Source organism: Zosterops lateralis (assembly GCF_965231275.1).
Source record: "Zosterops lateralis genome assembly, chromosome: 1".
Taxonomy (NCBI): domain Eukaryota; kingdom Metazoa; phylum Chordata; class Aves; order Passeriformes; family Zosteropidae; genus Zosterops; species Zosterops lateralis.
In genome coordinates, this window is record NC_139762.1 from 128,292,476 (window position 1) to 128,309,423 (window position 16,948).

A 16,948-nucleotide genomic window follows, 5' to 3' on the forward strand; every position below is an offset into this window, starting at 1 on the left:
GAGGGTTTTTTCCTTTTTTTTATGGGCAGTTCTTTGTGTGTCTTTGTTAAGAAACTTTTGAAGGTGTTTTGGTTTTCTTTTTTTATATAAGAAGATGTCAGATTTTCTTGTGGAATATAAGGAGAGATAGTATGAATGACAAGATACTTGCTGCTTGGAAATATTATTGTGGTATATGCAAAATTTTTCTAGTAGTTTCATTTATTTCCCTGCTTGATAAGTTACTATAAATTTTGCAGAAACTGTTTTGGAAGGTTTTTTTTTTTTCTTAGTTTTCCAGCTGGCTGCAGATGAGACCTAGCTCATAAAACTGGTGGTGTTAATTGTCAAAGGGGGTTCTCATCGAAGTTTCTAAGGAGTATCTAATCTTTCAAATCAATGCATGTCAAATTGAGTGAGTGTTTTTGCCTTAGATAGAAATAAATCTTATAGTGTATGTATCTTTCTAAGTTCTCCTAAACAGTGAAGGAAAATCTTCTAGAATAGCAAGAATTCATTGTCTTCCTGCCCTAAGAATAGGCTGAGCAGAGGATTGGCCCAACAGAAACCTTCAATATGATAAAACTCTAACATCAGAAGGGGTAAAAGAAGTTTCTGTTGTTTTTTTGTTGGTTTTTTTTCTCTTCTTTCTTCTTTTCACTCTGTAGTTTAAGTTATTTTTTTGTTGAGTAAAATTTTTTTCTCTCTTTAAATTTCTTTTTAACCTGTCCCTCAATCCTAGTTACAGTTAAAAGGTGGAAGCTTTCAAAAATTAAATGGTAGCAGAAGTGATTCCCCAGAGAGGAAGATGACACCCTAATTTCAGTAAAATGATCATGCGGAAAAGTCACAGTACATGGAATAGTTGAACTAAAGATGCAGTTTTACTCGAAGTGCAGCTATGGCCAGCATAATTAATTGTCAGTTCTAAAAAGGCTTTGCAGCTGGCCTTTGGATTAAAAGACTTTACTGCCTTTTAGTGATGCATGTGTACATATATCCCAGTAAATGGGGATTACCAGTGCCTGTTGAGTGGGAAATACCTGAGGAACAGTGGAGAGAATTACGGTTAAAAAAACCCCAAAAAGTCAAAGGCAATTTGTCTGAAAACTAACAAACAAACAAACAAACAAAAAGAATTGACAAGGAAATAGAGGGCAAGACTGGGTTGGCCGCTGTACTTGCCACCAAGCAGATCATATACTCCTGCTGTGGGTAGCAACCCCATAGGCATGGAGGGTGGAGGTATAAGCCATACCAGACCTCTGTTATTCCTTTTTCTGTCACTTCACTCATTCTTTGTCTTTTGCCTTATAGGATATTGGCAAAATTATGCTACAGATACTATTGAAAGTTCTATATGAAAAGACACCGAGGTTCCTTTCTTATTACACATACCCATATCAACAGTCACTGTTATAACCCATCCAGATTAGATAGTTGTATTCATAATTGGGAAAACATTAAATTGTGGAAAACATGAGGACCAGTGGTGACTGGTTGGAAAGTAAGTGTCTATAAGAGGAAATAATGGAAGCTAGAAAACAAGGAATTTGGCTCAAAGCCAAATGAATTATAAAAGGAGTGGGGTTTGTTATATGTGTGTATTATAAAATTGGCTTTTCGCAAGATGTGTGCTATATGATTAATAACATAGTAAGGATATAAGGATATAAGTTTATTTCTGCTATTGGTAAAAGAAGATTAGATATAATGGGAGTAGTCGATGTAAGTCTGCTTAAACTGTCAGTTTGGTTGGGATAACATCCAGTGAACATGTAAAGAAGACTCTGCTACTGATACATCAACTATCAGCATCTACCACCCGCAGAAGACACGGACCAAGGCCCAAGCTGGACGCGATAAAAAGGACACAGCCACGAAACACGCATGCTCTAAAAAGGCGGACCCAAGGAGGGGCCATGCAAAACAGTTCCTGGAATATGGAAACAAGTTTATGGAATTTTATGAATATTCATATATCGATATAACGAGAAGGGTATTTAACGAGTATCCCTGAGAAAGCAAGGTGTGGACTTGGCTGAATGCCAAGTCACCCGGCCGGCCGTTTTTGGTTTTTTCTTATCTCCTAATTGTCTTAATTATTTTATTAAACATATTCCTTAAAATTTACTAAAAAGTGAACCTCGTTTTTCACAGAAAGCAAGGTACATTTTATTCATTTCACTACCTTTGTGCACATTAAATGCAGGCTCGGCGATTAATAACTTTTTTTCACAGTAAGTTTTCAGGTTTCATACCAGCTTAAGAGAAGAACTACTAGTCATAAGCGCAGGATCATCTCCAGTTCCACAAAATTGTGAGATTACATGAGACAGCGTGAATGATTAACTGGAAAAAAAAAAAAAAAAAAAAAGGCACACGATTTAAATCCAATATAATAACAATGTAGGCAGACCGCAGCTCAATGCAGAGCCGGGGGCCTGCGGGCAAACCCGGCCGCGGCTTCTGGTCCAAATGGCAAGGCGGGGGGGGGGGGCGAAAAGAAGGCAAATCTGTATCTTACAGCAGGGAAAGGGGGTTTTGTCATTTTGGCGAGTGAATCAGCGCTCAGCAGCCCGACCCTTTTGAAACGCCCCAATAATTAATCCATCCTTCGCCTCGCACTTTTCCATTTCCATGGGTGCGAAGCCCATGGGATGGTACACGCACACAACGCTGGCAGCACCACGGGGGCCGGGACCCCGCGCCCAGCCCGCCCCGCCGGCTCCGAGCATCCCCCCGAGCATCCCCTGAGCATCCCCCGGAGCATCCTCCGAGCACTCCCCGAGCATCCCCCTGAGCCTCCCCAGGAGCATCCCCTGAGCACCCCCTGAGCAGCCCCCGAGCACCCCCCGAGCCTCCCCCGCGCCGCCCCGGGGAGCGGCCCGTCCCCACGGCGGGGTCCCAGCGCTCCCGCGGGCCGGGGCGGCGCTGCCGGGGCGGGCTCAGGGCGGCCCCGCCGTGCGCGTTGAGCTCAGCGCGCCGCGGAAACCGCCGGCGCGGGCGCCGCCTCCCCCCCGGGCAGCCCCGGCCCCACTCCCAGCCCAGCCCCGCCCCGCCCCGGCCGGGCGGTGCCGCCCCCTCCGTGCCTCGCTCACACACGGACACACAGCACAGACACACACGTACCGAGGCGCTTCCTGCGCGGAGCCGCGCTCGGCCCAGCGGAGCGGCGCTGCTTCCCCCGCCGGCCTTCAGGTACCGGGGCTGGGTTCGCGGCGGGGCGGGGGCGCCGAGGAGCCCGGCGGTGGCGGCGTCCCCGGGCTCGGGCCTCCGCCGGCGGCCGCCGCCCTCAGCGTGGCGGCGGGTGAGGGGTGGAGCAGAACCTCCGAGCCGGGGCCGCCTCTGGGCGGGAGCCCCAGCCCCAGCCCGGCGGGGAGAGGGCCTGGGAGCGCCCTGCGGGCCGGGGGGAGGTCGGCGGCGTCCTCGCATTGCTGGAGGGTGAAGTCATCGCGCCCATTGTCTCCCCCGCGGCGGAGGAGGGGGCCCCGGCCGGGCCCCGGGGCTGGAGGAAGCCCGGGTGGGTCCGGCCCGGCCCGGCCCGGGCCCGGTGTGCGGGGAGCGGAGAGCAGAGAGCGGAGAGCAGAGGCTGCCGCCCGCCGCCAGCCCGGGTGGGCCTTGGGGCCCTCGGCCGGCGCCGCTCCCGCCCCGGCAGCGCCCTGTGACCGGGGCCGGGAACTCCGGCAATTGAACTCGCGGGGCACTGGGAGACAGAGGAGAGAGAGCAGCCCCCGGGCCTCCACCCGCACCCTCCTCCCCCAGAGTTTCTGGCTGACTCCGCCGTGGTGTGTCGCCCAGCCCCGATGCGGTGGGTCGGAGGAGTTTTTGCAGGGATACCGCATCTCGGCTGTGGAGGACGAGCAGTGTTCAGCCCCGCGTCCTGCCAAGTGTTTTCCTTGCGCAGGTTCTTCTGCAAAGCCGGGAGTTTTCCGCCTGGCAGTTTGCTGTACACACACACAGCAGCTACTGCACGTTTAAAAGACAGGGAAGAATGGGTAGCAAACTGTGTGAAAGGCAGCGTGCATGTAAGTGAGCTGAAGGGGTGATGGATGGCGAAGAGAAGGCGTCCCCTTCTGCCTTTCTCCTTCTGCTCCAGTGCTGCCTCTTGACAGAAAGAAATGGGGCTTTGCCAGAGGGGTGGTAGTGGAATGGACTTGTGGGGATATGCCAGAGGGACAGTGGTAGAATGCTGCTAGTGCTGAGCAGAGAAATCACAATTTAAAGCCTTGATGCCCTTGTGGTTGCTTATCGGATACGTGCCTGTGTTTCTCCATGAGGAACACAACAAATCTTGTTTCTGCGAAAGTTACTGTAGTTTGCATTGGTGCTGATTAGTGCTTTATCTCAACTGTCATGAAGGACAGCATTATTTTATTAAGCTTAGTTTGGGGAAACACATCTTGCAGGGTTTAATTCTGGAGACAAAACTAAACATAAATTCATTTTTTAAAATTAATTCCTCCTCTCAGTGTTTTTTTTTAATAATTAATCTTTTTGTCAGTCAAAGAACCGTATTTCAGTATCCAATTAAATGTTTCTTGTTAAATTCGTTGGAAAAGAAAGTTTCTGGTTTAATATCCAGGTCAGACTGAAGTAAAATTCTGAACTGCTCAGCTAACAGAATTCACTTGAATACTTAGAAATGATGGCTGTGTAACATTACTTAGCAGTTTACAAAATCTGGTACTTATTTAACTGTAAACACTTAAATGCTTGTACTTCAAGCTTTCAGAAAGCTGAGAAAGCACTTTTTTTATTTTTAGTTGCATGTGAACTCAGCCTGTTTGTCCAGAAAATGAAAGTTTCACTTTGCACCATGATAATAATGCTGATCTTAAAAACAAGTTCAGTAGAAGGCTTATGTATGTGTAAGTCTTCTTTGTGCATATTTCTTGAAGTATGCTAGTTTCAACTGCATTTTATACAATTCAGCATTTATGAAATGCTGAATTCAAGCTACTGTGTTTATGTTGTCAGCTAATACTGAATTCGTGGTCATCAGATCATCATTTCTAAGAGGAGTTGAAATGTTTAAGTTGGTAAAAGTGGTTTTCTTCTCTCCCCTTCAACTTAAATCTGTCAGACAAATGACACGCTCCTTATGCAGAGCAATCATCAGATTTTGATTAATTGTACTAGCTGAGGCTCAGGAGGAAAGAAGATGCTTGACAGATGTATTTACCTTTGTAGTGTGTACAATTCTGATCTCTCCATTAGTAAATGAATCATTAAAACTCCCGTAGCTATGGGATTCCCAGTTAACATTAATAAATGCATTAGGAAAACTTGGTTTATGTAAATATTATCAACCTGTGAATGAACACCAGCCCCTGAATTCTTTTGGCAGTTAGGTAGAGTCTTTTGTGGTGGAAAATACATGGTATATGCTTTTTACCCCCATATTCTTAATTAACAGCATTTAGCTACTATTCTCCATGAGAAAAACTTCAGGCTGAATTTATTTAGTGAGTAGGTGATTCTTCCTAACTAGTACAGTATGTAGGGTTTTGTCCCTTATTTACTGGGCCTCTTTGATCTGTGCTTAGTCTTATTAGAGTATTCCTTACAAAGATCCAACACACACACACACACACACACTGTGCTCCTTCCTTCTAGGATGACAATGTAGGATGCCTAAATCTTTTCATAGGACCTCTAAATCCTGGTTTGGAAGCACTAAGAAAGATCTTTGAGCTCTGAAGTGCAACTAAAGTGACCTGGACCACTGTCCTCGGATGGCCTTCAGCCAGACTTATGGTCTCCATTAAGGGGTCAGTTTACTCTGGCCTACGGTCAGACATCCATATTGGCTTTGTGATTGGTTTTCTGAGTTGTGTGTAAACACGGTGTGCTAGCCTAGCAGGATAAATGTTAATATCTGAATTAAACAAGTTGATGGATACATGTTTTGGGTTCTACTCTTAGTGTGATTTTGAGTTTGTAGCTGAGATATGAGTCAGTCTGATTCCTTCTGAGGATCAACCAAAGCTCTTTGAATGATTACTAAAAGTATTAGTTTTAACACTGGCTTATCCATAAAGAAGCTGATTCCAGACTTTTGTTTTGTGTTTCTCTTAGCTCTGTTTCCATTGTGCCTTCTGTGTTAACTGATGGAAGATGTGTAGCTGAATGAATTGGTGTACCCAATACAGCTTCAAGACACTGGGACTGATGTTGGATCTTACTGCTAAAAGCATGTGAATTGCACCTGGAGGTAGACTTCTACCTGGAAGGTAAAAAGTTACATTGATTCTTAAAGCACTGATCGTTTATATTAATGTTGCAATGTACCCTTTTTTTCCCCCAGTAGGAAGAATATGGAAGAGGCTGTATCAGTACCTCTTAAAACAGTTACTTGGGGTTTTTTTAAAGGCTCCTGTTTTTCGCAAGAGGAGGCTTCCTTTTATTTCTGAGTCTCTGAAGTCAATGTTTTATTCTTGTTTTATTCTAATTTTAGTTAATTTCAAGTAGTTTGTATTTTAAATCATCAATGAAATAATCTTTAAGGAAAAATGTGTGTGTTGTATAAAGTTACACTTCAGATGCTGTTGTGCTCTACTTTAACCCAGAAGGAAACTTACAAGTAGCATTACATTCTTCTCCCTTAAGTATTTACTTGAGGGATTACTTCAGCAGATTTATTCAGGCACTTTTTAAAATTTATTTTATTTCTTGGTGCATTGCAATAATTAATAGGCATTTAGTCTATGGCTGATATTTATGGATGGACAGATTTCTTCCAAACTTCTCTAAACTAACATTCACCTCGTTATCGCAGATCTTTTTGTAAGTTTATTTTTTAGTTGATGGAAAGAGATTTTGTGGAAGAGATTTCACTCATCTGAGTCATAAGGTGGCTTAGTCTTTTCTTCAGTGATTGTTATTGTTTCATGTTCATTTCTGGCAATTCATAACTTCATAACTCTGTTTTGGTTGCTGGTCCTTCTCTGGCATGGGTTGCTTGTTTTTTCTGGTTTTTTTCCTCATAGCGTAGGTACTGACTCAAGGATCCAAACCAAAGCAATGGGTATCTAGAAAGAGCAGTAAATGTTGTGTGGAACTAGAATATTACAGGGCTCTACAGTAAGTTTTCTTCCTGTTGTGAGCATGTCTTATGCCAGCTTTAGAATGGTCTTTGAGTTCTTCAAAGTAGAATTTGTAGAAGGAAGAAAAGCCCCACAGGTGAGCTATGAGATGTCATTTGTGATACCACCCTTAGGTCTTCCATCATTAAGGCAACCGAGAAGGGCATTGAGTATCTGTTTTGCTTTACCTTCATTTATGTTGTATCATACTTCTTAGAAGAATTAACCATACCTTGGGCCTTATCCATGGAACAAGAAAAAGTAGGAGTACTTTCCTTTTGGGTTACTTTTTTTTTTTTGAATGGAAAGATTACTGTAGGCTTTTCCACTACTAAACTGTGGGTTTAAGTCAGTCACATGCTGAGTGGCTGGTACTCTCCTGTTGGATGTGTAGCCAAACACTGTAGTTACCATTTACAAGATAAGAATAGTTGTTGTCTTTTTTTTTGTTTGGTTTTTTTTTTTTTTTTTCTTTTGAAGGACAAGTTTCCAAAGATTCACTTTGCATCTAGACAAACTACACCACTCTGGAAAGCTGATAAAAGAGTTATTTTAACCTAAAGCGGCTTAGCGAAATGACCTAATGAAATGAGCTGGAGTTCATATATACAGGTGTTTACTCAGGCATTAAAACTTCCTCTCTTTAGAGGCCAGCATATCCCCTAATGATGTCTTCAGCAAGACATTTAAAGGGCATCTTGCAGAAATAAATGTTCGTACCAATTGAGTTTGGTATAGTCACTTGGTTTTGCTTCCTAAATAGAGCACAACTCTGTTAATGCAAGTATCCTGTTATTGTTCAGCACAAACTGCGATTGTGGGACTATGTCAGTTGTGTTCTGTTTCCATTTATAGTTGAGACAAATTACTTTTAAACAAACATTTTTCCATAGGTCCTTTAGTTGCTCCCATAAGGCAGATTAGAGCTTACTCTAAATTGGAGCCCCTGGCTGTCCCCTTCTGTTGTTCCATTTAGTGGATGAAGAACTGCTTCAACAAAAGGACTGACTCTGGGGAAATTACATGCAGTAAGAATCATGTTGTTTTGTTCTTATTGTGTTTCACTGATGCTCCATATCCTTAATAAATAAAATTACCACTTTTAAGTTTCTTGATTAATGATCAGATTTTTCACATAAAACCAAACTCTGTGAACCACACCAAGTCATTAAATTCTATTTTTATCCTAAAATGCTTAATCTGTCAGACTGTTCCAGCTGTAGTGGATTTTACCTTGCACATATTTTCAAGAAATGGCTTTTAGGGAGTGCAAAGTGTTCTTGCACCTTGGGGGGTCTTCTGAACAGTGGAGGTTCAGGTGGGACTGGAGGTTTGAGTTGAGGCATGGGCCTTTGGCAGTGCTGCACTCTGGTATATGATAGCTCCACAGCACTAGTGCTGCAGTGCCTTGTTTTTATTTTCCAGTATTTATACAAAATAACCTTGTTAACTGCTCTTAGACAAATAAGAGTCTTTCTTAGCACTGTAACAGTTGCATTCCAGAGGAAAAGACTATTGGTGTTGCCATGCCTAAATGCGTCATTCATCTGTTTCCTTTGCTGAAAGTACATGGTGCTCAGAACTTACTGTATATTTCTGTGAAACTGGACAAGGGGAGGGATGTTTTGGCAGATCTTCTGCAGTATCATCATTCAGAACTCAGTCTCAGGAAGAAACATTTAGACTTTTTTTTTAGGAAATAGAAGGCTTTTATTTTGTGTAAATTAGATGGCTGAGGAGTGCTTTAGGCTTTTTATGACGTGGAAATTGGGGCCATATGCCAAGCCCATATTCAGTGTTGCAGCTCTTCCTTGTATCAAGATCTAATAGGACTTTCCCAGTACATATTTTAGTGAGTATTAATTAACATCTGTACAGAAAACGTATATAATAAGTGACAATGCTGACAGGGAGTTTTTGTTGCAACATACTGTTTGCCTTTTCTCCTTCTTATCAAAATGCATTAGGTAGGGAACTTCCAGGTGTCCCTCAGGCTTCTGACAGTGGAAGAACATTTGGATGGGAATAAATAGTGATTCTTGTGACATCATCCTACTGTCAAAGATGAAGCCTGATAAGAAACATTTCCTCCTGCTCAGCCATTGGGAAGTATCTTGCTCTGAGTCTGCCTTTCATGATTCCGTAGTAAGCAATCTAATACGTTGATCAATGCAAAGAAATGTGTCTGGAAGGTAGAGTCTGTTCAAGGTTACTTTATTTTTAGATTGTGTACTGGAAAAATAACTTTAATCAAAGTGTTCTCCACTGTGTGTCCTGATGGAGGTGCTCTGATTTTGTGTTCTATTATATTATTAAGTCAAATATGAACAGAATAAAGCCTTTTAAATTACCTTTTTTTTTTTCCTAAGTTGAAGCTCTTGCTTCAGTTTACTGAGACAAGCAGCTACCTTTTCACTTTAATTTTACCTGTAGAACTGTATCTGATACTTACTTTTTGTTTGACTTTGCTTTTTGCAAAAGAAAAACTTAAGCTTTCCTTTATATGATACTGCTAAAAATTTTGGGGATACCAGGAGCCCTTTTACTCAGGGTCAGAGCTGGAGGTATCAAACTTCTAGCTCCTTTTTAAGCTAAGGGAATGATAGTGCTTATAGTCTGTGAAGCCAGGCTGTTGCTTTACTGAAGTGTAAGATTTTACAGTCAGTGTAAGTTTTATCTGTGGGACAACACAGAGGAGAAACCTAAAAAGCCATTGTGCATGCTGCTTTTCATTTCACACCACCATGGTTTTAAGCCATCTGCATTTTGATTGAGAGATTTCAGTACCTAATGGCCAAAAGTATTTTCCTCCTAAAGTTCCTATGTGACTAGTTTGGGGGTTTTTTTAATCTCTCTCTTCACTGTCCTATTCCTATTTACTATTGCATTTTCTTCCCTTTATGTCCCAGTTTGCTTTGTTTGGACTTTGTCTGTGGTGGTTGTGCATAGCTGCAGTAAAGTAGACTTCGCCTTCTGTGACCTGACACCAGGAAGAAATTCAGCCAGGGCAAGAATAGAAGAGGGCCTGTAAACTCAGCACAGCAGTCCTGAGTCTTTCCATTATTAACAATTAAAGATGATTCCAAGATAAATTAGGTAATGGATTAGCTAACTCATGAAAAGAGAAGAAGGATAAACAAAGAGAAATATCCTGCTTTGCAAGAATTTAGATTATTAGGATTACAGGCTGCCTGCATGTCTGGGAAAAGAAGAACAAACTTCCCTGTTTTCAGTGTTTAATTTAGTTAGTAGGTAAGGTATATGATGTGCCAGATTAAGTTTAAGCTTTACAGGAGGTGCTTTTACTGGGGAATGGATTAAGAAATAGAAGCATCCTGTTTAGTCCTGCCCAGCAACGCTACAGCTTTTTCTTTAAAACAATAAGCAGTGAAAAGGGTTTCTTCCTACCTCCTACACCCTGTCCTAAATCAGCATAATATCTTGGCTGGGTCTAAACCAAGAACTGTTGATTGAGTAAAATACGAAGACAGTGACATGGTTTTGTTTTCGTTGTTCCTTTTTTCTGTTTTGCTTCTGAGGTGTGAGATATTGCTGGTTTTTTATTAGGGCTATACAGTCATATCCTTTTTCTTATCTCAAAGGTCATACAATATTGCCTTTCTGTTTTAAGGGTAGCAAATAATTTGTATGTCACAGTTGCAACCTAAATTATCTTTCACAAGCTGTGGAGATCTTTGCACTGAATGCTTTTTAAAGCCACTTTATGGAGAATTGCACATGCACAATTAATGGCAAGCCACAATATGCTGCATTTGTGGTATGGATTCTCTTGAACTATCTGTAAGTTTGCTTTTATTTCTCTCTGGTGGATAAAAATAAAAATAATAAACACTGGTAATAAAGAATACCTGATCTGATTGGTATTTCTCATCAAATGGTGAAAATGCACCTCTAAGTATTCAGACAAATAGTTTTATTGTGCCAAAAATCATTCAGTGAGAGAATAAATTAGCATCCTGAAAGGAAGGAGCTTCCAGCTGGCAGTACAGTGAACAGAAATGCAGCACTTCATGGGAAGCCTTGGGTAGATTGATGCTTTTATGTGTAAAACCACCGTGTGGGTAGTGAAGCTCTCTGTAAAATACAATCCTTCTGAAGTTAGAACTATTCACCTTTAAAGTTCATCCCTGAAATAGGGTGCTTTGTACAGTGTTACTATAGATTAGTACCTGGATATGGGTGATTTTGGAGTATTAGGTGATGAAATCTTGTTTTGGTGATCTGATTTTCCTTTAAAAAAGGGGATTTATTGAATTAAACTTTATTATCACGGGTGTCAGGTCATAAAAACAGTTGACTGGAGTATGGCTTTGAGTATGTATTATCAAAGTCAGTACCTACTTGCAGTAACTTTAACTTACCTAACGTGCATTTTGCAAAACAGTGCATTTTGTAGGTGAAGAATGGCTCAGCTTTTCGTTGTGTATAGAATACAAGAACTCTGTCTATTGTGAAGACAGGGAAAATAGCTTTAGGATGCTGGTAGTTTCTGTTTCTCAGAAACCATGATAATGAATGCACTAGAAACTAGAAAGGACAAGGTATGGCTTCTGCAGCAATTACACGACTGGTTTGCCCAGGCTTTGAAAAGTGAAACTGATTCTGCCATTGCATGCAATTAATTGTAATTTTAAGGTTTTAGGTAAAAATCTCAAGTGTTAAGAAAGGCCAGAATTAAAGCTGAAGAAGCAGCCATAGCTGGATTATCATTTGTGCCTACCTTTACTAAATTACTGTTCTTAATTATGTAGCTGTGGTTTTGGGAATTTTTTTCCCCCTGCAGAAGCATTCTTCAGAATACAGTTTCTCTGTCTACTAGGGCATCCATCTGCTTTGGCCAGAAATAAACCTAGTGTCTAGGGCAGTTATTTCCATTGAATAAGAGAGATAATGCAAATAGAGCAAAAAAAGATTTTTGTCTTGTCTGAAATAGGCATCTCAATCTTGACTGTGTTTGGTGGGGGTGGGGATGTGTGTACGCTATTGATACTGCAGGTATCTTTGAACATATTTACTATGTAACATGGCCAAGAACTTAGTTTCATTTAGGCTATCTCAGGGCAGGCACCTGAGGTGGTAAATAAATGAATCCTTAATCATGTTCTAATATTGTGTCTGTTAACTGGGATAATAAGCATGCTACTTCAGTTGAGTGGGTATGGTTTTGACTATTTCAGCAATATTAATCTAACATATTGGTGCTCTGCAGTGACTTATGAGGAAATCAATTTCTGCTTTCAATGTGGCATTATGCAGTAGTTATTTATTTGTTTGTTTATTTATTTTTATGGGGGGCAGGGTGAGTAACAACTAACAAAATCCTGACCAGTGACCTGATAAATGTGTACCAGGCAAAGATGATATTGGGGGGGGAGGGAAGGGATAAAAGCCATGCAGTTAAACTGTCATAACATACTTCAGCAATCATTTTCAAGTGCAACTTCATCGAGTAAAGAGAATTATTTCTAATGTAGTTTGTGTGTTGTTTTCTATCCATTAAAAATAATAATTGCAGTCGTATCAGGAGGTTTCGAAGCTACTCACTAGGCAGACTGCTACTGTTTGAGCAAGTAGTATCTAATAATACTGTGGGATTGACCTGAGACTGTGTGATCCGTGTGCTTGTGTAGTCTGTCTTTTCTTTTTTTTTTTTTTTTTTTTTTGTCGCTGGCAACATAACTTTTACTTTCTGCATCATTAACAGTGTTTCATGCAAATCCTGTTCATATTTAGCCCGTAAAGATTTTTGTTAGGGTGATACCTTAGCTGATCCAAAAATCTTATCCTTTTCAATACCTGATCTGATGTCTTTACTTTTTCTCTCCTGTGACTTGGAGAGGCTTTCCCTCTCAGTTTCCTGTTCAGCTGCTCTGTAGAATCTTTGTTGCCTTTGTTGGCTTGTTTTCCTCTAGTGTTTGTGATCAGCCAATCCATTCTGTCTCTCATATGTAATCTCTTACTACTTGTGCTAAAGTTCACAGATTACTTCCCCAAACAACAGCTGTTGCTTTCCTCACTCTGCAATCCTCATTTCCTTCTTATATTTTTCTCTTTAGGATGCTCTGATGGAGTTGCCGTTCAACCATTCAGTTTTGGTGCAGGTTTCAGTCGCTTTTTGGCAGCCACCACTTTGAATATTGTTAGAATTGCAACATGGTTTAGGTTCAAATCCAGCTCTCTCCACATTAGGCTGAAGTTTCTTCTACCTTGCTGTCACTTATTATTTGAATGTTGGAAATAGTAAGTTGGTTTCCTGTCTTTATTTTCTGGTACTTTGAGGCATATTGTTCACCTGGAAGTGAAAGGAAGATTCTATTTAGTTCCAGGCTGGATCGAGTTTAGTAGAGATATTAGCAGATAAAATATATCCTCTTTGCTGAAGACTGTGGGTATTTTTTTCCCACATTCCTGAAAACTTGCAAGCATGGATGTATTCATATTACTGGAAGGGTGATAAAATGTGCATCCAAGTTACATTCCCAAATTTCAAAGTGTCCTAGTGCTAAACATTTCCAGAGAAAATACTGCAAGTTTTTGATTTTTCTCTTCTAGGATAATTTTCTCCATTACATTATTGTGGTTTTTTGAGCTGTGTTTTTTGTTGTTGTTGTTGTTGTTGTTATTGTTTTAAGTACTTTGGTTGAAATAAGAGTTCTGAGGAAGATTCTAGTGTATAACTTTCAGCCCAGTTTGCTTGAGAAGATTCTAAGCTGGTTGAAAAATAGGATGTTTGAGTGGGAAGTGTCAGGCAGTCATAATAATAACTAGCCTTTCTTTTAACAAAAAAATACTGTCTTTTGAAGTAAATTACTTGCTAAACTGTAAAAATAAGGTGAGTCACAGTGCACTTAACTTACTTCATTTTCTGTTTTCAATAGCATGGTTATATTTTTCCAATTGAACTTAATCTGACTGTGCGCTTACATTCTCCTCCCCCATAACATCTGCTGTTTTAACCATGAGGTGCTATATCCATCCTTGCTTTAAAAGCCTGCTGCTGCTTTTTGTAGGACTGCTGTACTCTTTTGTGTGCTGCTGGTATCCAGCACCTATGGAGTGAGTTCTGGTAAATGATTGCCTTTTGCAAGTTAGTCCCGCAGAATAGTGTACAAGCTAGTTTGGAAACTTGGCTGTTAATTTAGCAAACAGCCACAGCGATTTAAAATGCTATACTCGTTACCACCTTCTATTTATGAATGCCTTTTTCTTGGAATTTACTAACCTACAGCTGTTCATAAAATGCAGTGAGTGTCCCTGCTCCTATTCAGGTGCAAAGATTTAGCTTAAACCTCTATTATGGGTGGTTTAAACCAAATGCCTGACCTTGCTCTGAGGAGTGAAAGGTGCTCCTGTTCTGAATTTGTGCTTCAGGGTGGGTTAACCTGCAACAAGAGATAGCATGGGCCACTGCTTGTACTGATTTAACCCTCTGAAGCTGATTCAGTGGGGGCTGCTTCTGTAGGATTCTGAAAATATGTAGTGAAGCTTACTGAGCATAAAGTCCCTCTATACCAGAGCCTCTTGCTCTGTACATTGGAAAAGTTGTATTCTCTTTAGTATTTAGATATTTTCATATTTAAAATGCATCCATATCTACCAATCTACCTACATTCATGTAGATCTCCCGTGTCTCTCTCCACATTGAGTTACTTTGTGCATCGTTGGAAGAAATTATATTAAAATACAAAAAACCTGCAAGCTGCCTAATTGCACATTAATATAATTTTGTAAATGTATTTTTTCCTGCTGAAATACATTTCTGAAAGCTATATTTAGCATAATTAGTCTTAAACAAGTCCAGATGTTACTGTAACTTCAGTGATAACTGATTTATAAAACAAGAAGTATGTTTGAACTAAAACTGAGGGCACATTGAAAACAAATGATGTAGTATCTCAGGGAATTATGCAATCTAGCTTAAAGGAGGGGTTTGTTGGTTGGTTGGTTGGTTTGTTTTAACTGTCATGTCCTTAGATATTTTAGTACATTATTTTGGTGATGCTAAGGAGTTTCTTCATATATTTACAGCTTGAAGTGACATCAGTGTTTTCTTGTCACTATGATCATTTTGTTTTGTGCTTAGGGCCACAGAGCATGCATGGCTTGCTAGTACTGTGAAATAATACCTTGTGGTTGCTTTCTTTTAATAGAGTAGCAACATAAATATTAAATTATATGTTCTAGCAGGTAACATAAGGAAATGCTTGAAAGATCTCCTGGGCTGACAAAGTTTGTTTTTCAGAAGTTTAAATAGCTTTTCAATGAAATTACACACCTGCTTCCTCTAATGTATTTGTGTAACGGTTTTCCTTGGAACTGTAGGAGGAAATAAATGGTTTCAAGTAAACAGTGAAGCTCCTGACTTCAAAGTACTTCTTTCAAAAGTGAAACAACTTTACTTTCCTTTCTTAAATAAATAAAAACCAAACATACCTTCCCATCTTACATTTTTTTATTCGTATGTATAAATCTGAGGGGATTTTCATCTTGAGTTTTTCATAGCAAAAGAACTATTACTGTCAAACAACTCAAATTGGATTGTATTAGGGACATGGTTTAGTGCTGGACGTAGTAGTGCCAGGTTAACACTTGGACTCAGTGATTTTGGGTTTCTTTTCTAGCATAACTGATTCTGTGAATTTGTATTGGAAAAGGTTTACTGGACTTATTCTAATTTTGCATATCTTTATTATAGTGGTGTAAAAAGAAAGGTTTTCTATGAAGATGAGCTCCCTGGTTGAAAGAGGCAATACAGATAATTTTTTTCTTTGCAGTGGTACTGCAGGGCAGTTTTCTTCAGTGACTCCCTACCTAGAGTATCCCAAAAACAGACTAGATAGATGCCATCTCATGCTTTGCTTAGCCAGGACTTTACTTAGAGAATATAATTAAAATAAAACAGTTTTTACTGGCAAGGGTTGCTTAATTAAGATGTCTGCAGATACTGGACTTCCATATAAGCTGATACATGCACACAGTACTCAGAATTGTTAGATGCCCTTTTGTTTTCCTTTTTCTTACTACAGCTACAGGATTGAATGCTCCTGAAATTCTGTCATGTTTAGATTTCACTGCCAGTTCATTTCTTCTGCAGATCTGACCTGTGAGGACTGCTTCCCTGCATTCTCTTGGGATGGCCATGTGTTTAATATTCTTGCTGTGTCTGTATAAGTGTGTGGTTAGCATTTTAAAAGACATATGATGCTTTTTGTTTCCTTTGGTCTGTTACCAAAACTTTTTAAGTTTGCTCCTTTTATATTACGTTTGTAGTGAAATGCTTTCAGCAATCTCTTGGAAATAATGTAATTTCCAAGATTTTTACTTGTTCTATTTCACAGCAGCTTTTTGGTAGCTTTGGAGAAACATTTATCAAGTCCGTGATTGGTGAAATACTTTATTCTTGTTGACAAGCCAGACCAGGTGTGAACTACATACAAATACAAGCACTATGTTTTATAAATTTAATGTTCTTCCTGGTTCAGTAATTAGGCTGAATTAGGCTTCCTCTTAATTTTATTCAGGACATAATACTGAATACTTTTATTAAAAATTGTGAAATTATTTGGCATAAGAAATCTGTTACAGTTAGATGAGACTGTACTTGATTCATTAGAATAAAGTCACTTAAATTCCTTTTTAAAGGAAAATTTTCTTCACAAGCTTGTTTAATGGTAAGAATAAATTAGTGCACTTACATTTGAATATAGTATATTGCTTTCCATCATGTATTTGGTATTTTGGGAAAGATTAAAAATAAAAACCAACACATTTGTTGGAACACTGAGATACTGATGCACATTTATATGGCCATGAAATTTTAACTTCAGGGTTATCTGTGTGGTTTAACACTTTTAACTATC

General features: G+C 40.0%; 1 protein-coding gene across 5 annotated transcripts in view; it reads left to right on the forward strand.

Moving 5' to 3' along the window:
• The first annotated feature begins 3,073 nt into the window (after positions 1-3,073).
• Positions 3,074-16,948, forward strand: part of RNF19A (ring finger protein 19A, RBR E3 ubiquitin protein ligase) — a 57,379-nt gene continuing 43,504 nt past the window's right edge. For 2 of the 5 annotated variants that reach the window (XM_083866996.1, XM_083866995.1), the window contains exons 1-2: positions 3,074-3,180; positions 6,061-6,215. The gene's annotated coding sequence lies outside the window, so the exon portion shown is untranslated. Of the gene's footprint in view, positions 3,181-3,696; positions 3,791-3,812; positions 4,008-5,632; positions 5,754-6,060; positions 6,216-16,948 lie in introns of those variants that run through there. The other 3 variants (XM_083866997.1, XM_083866999.1, XM_083866998.1) reach the window with 3 other exon arrangements.